General features: G+C 34.6%; 1 non-coding gene across 1 annotated transcript; it reads left to right on the top strand.

Moving 5' to 3' along the window:
* Positions 1-5,759: 5,759 nt before the first annotated feature.
* Trnas-uga (transfer RNA serine (anticodon UGA)) lies at positions 5,760-5,832 on the top strand. The gene has a single exon. It is a non-coding gene; the product is annotated as a tRNA-Ser (tRNA).
* Positions 5,833-6,621: the final 789 nt, after the last annotated feature.

The raw sequence follows: 6,621 nt of genomic DNA, 5'->3' as shown, positions 1-6,621 counted from the left end.
TATATATTTTTTTTCTGTTTCACTCACACATTCCGTTTCAGATTTAAAATATCAGACGCATTCAAAAACTACCCTTTAGGGGGGAACTATAAGTTTCTTGTCTTGAAACAGGAACATTCAATCAGCACGTTTAATTACAATATAGGTTGACGTGCAATGTCCCCATCAATACATCCCTCAATGATAACCAACCTGCAAGCTTTACTTCCCTTTACAAATTATGTAAATTCCACATATATATGTTTCATATTGGTTTGACTTCAGACAAGAGAGTGATTGCTACAAACAACAGTGACACAACACATTATGCCCTTATCATTCTGCTATCACAGAAAAGAGTTCTAATTGTTGTATTAATTTGTCTCCCATTTCGGAGATAACATCTCGTAGAAAACATATTGACATTTCCAAAAGGTGAACGTCCTACTGCTGGGTCATACTTTGCATGTAGAATAAAAGATAAAATGTTGTGGTTTTTTTTCAATGTTATCAGGAATTCAATCATATACTTACGCCTTTTTAAGGAAAGGTTATTGGAATGTTATAATATTTATTAATAACGTATTTCTTTCATTAGCAGAATACTCTGAATATGTTGTTTTAGATACTTAGTCTAGTACAACAATTGGAACCTGTTTAATCCGAACATTCTCGGACCAGAAAAAAAGTTCGGATTAGAGGGGTTTTCGGATTAGAAAGGTTCCTATTTTACAACGAAAAAAATGTTGTTTGTTACACATGAAGAGTAAATTTATCTTTTTGTGTACAGACTAACAAAAATAATCAAATTATAAGCAGCATGTAGATTGCTTTTATTAGTGAAGTGTAAATTTCATGTTAATTCAACTTCTCAATATCACTTGTAAACATTTTTTTCACCACTCCAACATTCACAGAATGTAGCTGAAAGGAGAATATTTTACTTGACCGGTTATTGTAATGATCCGATTTAGTACCATTTTCAGTGTTTAAATAAACAAATTGCACAAAAAAAATTTGAGGAAGGTACAGATTAATAAGGATCTATTACATTGGCAGTACTTGTTGCACATATGTCTATAATTCTTACATTATTTCTGTTCAAACAAACTATTTGAACTTGCTTCTTTCACATCTGTGCTTATTGCATGGATCTACAAAGCAAAACTCTGACATGACTTTTGATTACCAGTGTTGGGGCCCATTGATGTTGACACCTTTATAAAGAGTAATAGCTGAAATTGTAAACGGACTGAAAAATGTCAAAATGTGTGAGAGATTTACATCAGATACATTTACTAACCAGGTTCGGATTAGAAGGGTAGGTTTTAATGTATTACTAATTAGTTATAAAAATCGCAAAAGTTTGTTCGGTTTTCGGAGCAGAGAGGTTTCGGATTAGAAGGGTATTTTTACAATAGAGAATGAATAAGAAAAAATGGGACCAAATAATTCGTTCAGTTTAGAAAGGTTTTCGGATTAGAGGGGTTCGGATTAGGGAGGTTCCACTTGTGTATATGAATTGTAATATTTATACTTTATTTTCGTCTCATTTTATACCTCGTCCATGCATTTTATTAGCTCATCTGGTTTTTTGAAAAAAAATGATGAGTTATTGTCATCACTTGAGCGGTTGTCGGCGTCGGCGTCGGCGTTGCCTGGTTAAGTTTTATGTTTAGGTCAGCTTTTCTCCTAAACTATCAAAGCTATTGCTTTGAAACTTGGAATACTTGTTCACCATCATAAGCTGACCCTGTATAGCAAGAAACATAACTCCATCTTGCTTTTTGCAAGATTTATGGCCCCTTTTGTACTTAGAAAATATCAGATTTCTTGGTTAAGTTTTATGTTTAGGTCAACTTTTCTCCTAAACTATCAAAGCTTTTGCTTTGAAACTTGGAATACTTGTTCACCATCATAAGCAGACCCTGTACATCAAGAAACATAACTCCATCTTGCTTTTTGCAAGAATTATTGCCCCTTTTGGACTTAGAGAATCAGTTTTCTTGGTTAAGTTTTATGTTTAGGTCAGCTTTTATTCTAAACTATCAAAGCTATTCCTTTAAAACTTGCAACATTTGTTCACCATCATAAGCTGACCCTGTACAGCAAGAAACATAACTCCATCCTGCTTTTTGCAAGATTTATGGCCCCTTTTGGACTTAGAAAATATCAGATTTCTTGGTTAAGTTTTATGTTTAGGTCAACTTTTTCTCTTAAACTATCAAAGCTATTGCTTTAAAACTTGCAACTCTTGTTCACCATCATAAGCTGACCCTGTACAGCAAGCAACATAACTTCATCCTGCTTTTTGCAATAATTATTGCCCCTTTTGGACTTAGAAAAATCATTTTCTTGGTTGAATATTATGTTTAAGTCTACTTTTCTCATAAACTATCAAAGCTATTGCTTTAAAACTTGCAACAGTTTTTCACCATCATAAGTGGACACTGTACATCAAGAAACATAACTCTATCCTGCTTTTTGCAAGGGTGATGGCCCTTTTTAGACTTAGAAAATCATGGGTAGGACAATATTTCTATTATACAAAACAAATCAGATGAGCGTCAGCACCCGCAAGGCGGTGCTCTTGTTTTGATGTCTTATCATGCCTGAAATATGTCCTTGTCATTGTTTGTCCTTGTTTTAGCCGCAGCATGAATGTGTTTCAATAATGTGGCTCCGGCTGAATTTGTTTTGCACTTAGCTTCTAGGAAATGGATATTCTCAGCAAGTTACGGTCAAGCTTGCGTCAGTTATATTGTTTGTATGAATGAAATAGGTTTTAGGCGTAATCGACACTAAAAAAAAAAACAACATTCAAATAATATCTAAAAAGACGTACATTGGAAACAGTTCCAGAATAATTATAGAAAAAGCATAGTGTAAAATATCAATTTTAAACATAGTAATATCGCAATACATGTAGATGTGAATACAAATATTTCATGTTCAGATTTTATGATAAATGCCAGTCTGTTTTAAAGAAGATAAATATGGTCGATAGAATCTGTTTCAAGCATTTACTCAAGGACTGAACTGCGCTGTTGAGAGAAGTCCACATAAATGACTTAAAGTATGTTTGATGGAGCTTGGAATGGTACACATCCTTCTTTCAGAAGATAAAAATGAAAAAAACGAGTAGAACTAATTCAGCAGCGAGAAACGATACAATTTCCTCCCTATCGGTCCCTTGTATTTCATCCATCTTGAGTAGGTTTAATATCATGAAGTTTATTGAACAAGGCATCGTTTCATTACAATTTTACAAAATTTATATATATCGGCCTACATATATTTATTGGCCTACAACTTGTTATTTCTCCTTAAAACACTGATGAGTGGATTCTGTGTGAAAACCGTCCTATTTGTTCTCAAAGATGTATTTGAAAGTCACTGACATCGTGTTAGAGTACACCTCGCAGTCACTGAACTCATCCATAGGGCTTAATGAAATGAGAAAACCACTTTTAAATAAAATATATTGCCTTTGACATTTGTGTTTGAATTTTCGCTGATGTAGTCTTGATTTTATTTAAAAACAGAATTAGAAGAGAATAGTTTTTAGTACGCTAAATATTAGAACTTTGACAAAAATTGTCAGTTTATTGTTATATAGCACGCAGGGAATTATTTAAAATGTAGTTAGATAGAATTTAAGAAATATAAACCTGTGTTACTGCATTTTTAACGTCGGATGTGTAGTTACGCCCATTCAGCTGTAACTCTTTTAAGACAGGTTTCTTGCTAGGATTTTACGACTTAAAAATCCTTACATTCATGGTTTTGTTCCCGGTAGTGAAGCTCGGAGAGGAGGGTCCAGGATGACGTTGAGATTTCCCATAGCACCTTAGTGAGATGTTGCATATTGTTTAAGTACGTATATCCCATTTTCAGGGTGTGTGTGTAAATGCATATATTTGGCCTTAAATTGGTGTTAACATTTCTGCCGGTCGTGTGTTGGGTTTAGAATTACTTAAAAACAATCATATTGCGATTTTTCAGCTTTTGATGGTGCAATAAGACCCAAAAGGTGGTCCTCGAAGCATTATTGCAACACGGATGGGTACCTAGGTACAACCAACGACCTTGCATAAGCCAGCAACATGACTTTTTCTAGGAAAAATTCTACTCCCAAGCTGGAGTTTGAACACACATCGGCGAGGAACTAGTGATTTGAAAACAACTTGGCCTCGGAGTGCCTTTTTGGCAGTAGAGTCCGCCCGTTATGGCTAGTCATGGCAAGCAGTGTGAGGCAAAGCAAAACAAACTGCATTGTCTCTACTGTTGTATATCACTGCGCTCAGCAAACATTATGTTTACACAATTATTTTTCTTTTGTTGTAACTTTACTAATTAAGCATATTTTTATCGACTGCATGGACTTCAAAGCACCATCTTTGAAAGAGTTATTTGCAAAAAATCTGTTAAAACATTTTATTTGTTTTGAAGCAGTCGTGACTGTTTTTATAATTTTTAATACCTGTTAATTAATAGCGATATAGCTGTTTATTCTATATCTATTTTATCTATCCAATCGTGAACGTTCATTTGCAACACGTGACCGTACAATATATCACCTTATTGGACGCACATGCGTACAAGATCCTGTGTTTTTTTTCCGCATTTGGACGGTTCAATAAGTCCCAAGTTAAACATACGATAAAGCCCGAAACGCGTGAAAATGTTTCGAATGTAAATCGGGTGAAGTAGGCGCTCTATGTACAGAGTTAGATTATGCGTCTTGAAATGAGGAAGGCAGAAATACAATATTCAGTGAATCATTTTAATTTAAACTAAAATAAAATAGATATAGAATAAATTGGTTATTTAACATTGAACTGTACAATACGAGATATATTTGGATGCGTACCAAGCTGGAAAAACCATATTCGACTCGCCTAGCGGCTCGTCCAATATGGGTTTTCTCAGCTGGGTACTCGTCCAAATATATCTCCGTATTGTACAGAATAATATTAAATAACCTAATAATATACGACTGGCTGTTTAAAATAAAATGTATTTCATACATTTAAATGATATTTTAAAGAGACTATATTTTAGCTTCCTCTCGGCGATATAGCTTTATATCGATTCGCCGAAAAAATCTGCTAATTCATTTATATTCTTATATGTGTTCGGTCTAATTTCGTAAGTTACAAAGAACAAGTCTTTTTGCCGCTGAGAGCAGGCAAAAGCTCGCCTTCAAAATTGTGTTAAACTGCGAGGTATTGGTACTTGGATCATTTGTACATATCAGTATTTGCAAAATGATTACAGCCTGTCCGTTTAGCTTAGTAGGGAAAGCGCAGGTCTATGGACTGTGGGGACCTCAGTTCGAGTTAGTCGCGATGTGTATTTTCTCTAGACGGTTAGATAAAATATTGCGTCCTACACCTCTGATTCAGGTGGGGGAAGTTTGCTGTTACTTTTGGAGAACAGGTTTGTATTGGTACAGAGTCTAGAAGCACTGGTAAGAGTAAATGTCCTCCGTTACGTAACTGAATCAAAGTACTGAGAACAGTACTGATGGAAGGTGCTTTATGTTAGTACGTGAAAATCATTGAAAAGAATCAATTCCAAAAGATGGATTTGATTCGGCTAATCTGTATAAAGTACATCTCCTATTACGCTACGCTTAGGATCTGAAAACGAGCTATTGATAGCCTCGTTCTGACGACCCTTCCGCTAGCCAATTAAAAGCTAACTTACAACATTCTGCAAGCTTTAAAAAACCTTGTTTCGGATATCTACAATTTTTATGTTGGAAAATGTCAGATAGCCGGTTAGCTCAGTCGGTAGGGCACTTGCCTTGAAAGCGAGAGGTCCCGGGTTCGAACCCTGAATTGACTGCAAGTTTTTCTTACTCTTTGACATTCGAACAAGTTGTCTGATTGGTTCAAATAAAAATAGATTTAGAAGATCAAGAAGTGCTTTAGTCAGATTGTGATTCGGCTGACCATATCATCAATATGATACTGCGGTTTTGCAATTTGGTGATAAAGACAGTAATGCATTCAAAGCCCATGTAAAGTAAAAAGATGTTAAGTGAAGGTACGCAGCCAATCGTTATTCGTAATAAATATTTTTAAAAGGCATGAGTACTTGTAAGTTTGTGATCAAGTCCACGACTGTCCGATAATGATGTCAGAGATGGAAAATTATTCCGCATTGAACTAATTTGTACAGCAGATAGATACGAAATAGTTGTGAGACTGTCTATTCCTGATTAAATTCTGCGAAGGTGATTTTGATAAATCACTTCCCAAAACTATTAACAACGGGTTAAAACCGAAAAAAAATGCAAAAGCCTTAACAAATGACATTTTAATTATTACAATACGGCCATGAAAGAGCCTTAAGTAATAAATTTAAAGTATAATTTTAATAACAACCGATTACAATTAAATGTATATTCATTCTGAAGCTAAACAGGACACAATTACTTTTACATCAGATTGGCATTAAGCTTGCCTAACTATACATGAACTATAATATAGCATTTGATTTTGCTACCAAAAATTTAGCAAGTAAATATAAATGAAAGCGTTCTATAAGTACATTTATGTACAGGAATTAAATTGGTCTGACTTGATTAAGGTTGATCGGGGAAGATCATAACGGATCGTCTAGAATAGCATC

The sequence above is a fragment of the Mercenaria mercenaria genome, chromosome 1, assembly GCF_021730395.1.
Source record: "Mercenaria mercenaria strain notata chromosome 1, MADL_Memer_1, whole genome shotgun sequence".
In the NCBI taxonomy this organism is placed as follows: domain Eukaryota; kingdom Metazoa; phylum Mollusca; class Bivalvia; order Venerida; family Veneridae; genus Mercenaria; species Mercenaria mercenaria.
The sequence above is the reverse complement of the archived record's forward strand: the minus strand, read 5'-3'. Positions and strand labels throughout refer to the sequence as shown.